The sequence below is a fragment of the Galeopterus variegatus genome, unplaced genomic scaffold, assembly GCF_000696425.1.
Source record: "Galeopterus variegatus unplaced genomic scaffold, G_variegatus-3.0.2 Scaffold11377, whole genome shotgun sequence".
Lineage (NCBI taxonomy): Eukaryota > Metazoa > Chordata > Mammalia > Dermoptera > Cynocephalidae > Galeopterus > Galeopterus variegatus.
This window is the reverse complement of record NW_007737488.1, coordinates 1-379: the sequence shown is the minus strand read 5'-3', so window position 1 is coordinate 379 and position 379 is coordinate 1.

Below are 379 nucleotides of genomic sequence, written 5' to 3'. Positions count from 1 at the left end.
GCCCCAGGTAAACTCCCTGTTTCTGGGAGGCAGATTCCATCTTTGGGGGCCTCAGTTTGGAAGAACCCCTAACTGATTTCTGGTGGGGAGAGGGGAGCCCGGAGTGCTCTGGAGCTACATTGAAGCTACCAGAGAGCTCTCCCGGAAGGCCAACCCATGCTAGGGGGAGTTAAAGAGGAACTGTGTGCTGAGGGACCCTCCCCCGAGGAGTTCACCCGGCAGTGGGAGAGACTGGACACCTTCTGGGCAGGGTGGGGGAGGGCACAGATTTGATGTCTCAGCTGAAAGAAAAGGTTTGTAGAAGAAGACACGCCTCAGCCCTGTTCTGAGCACACAGAGTGGGGATGGGTCCAGCAAAAGGAGGCGGAGTCTCAGAAAT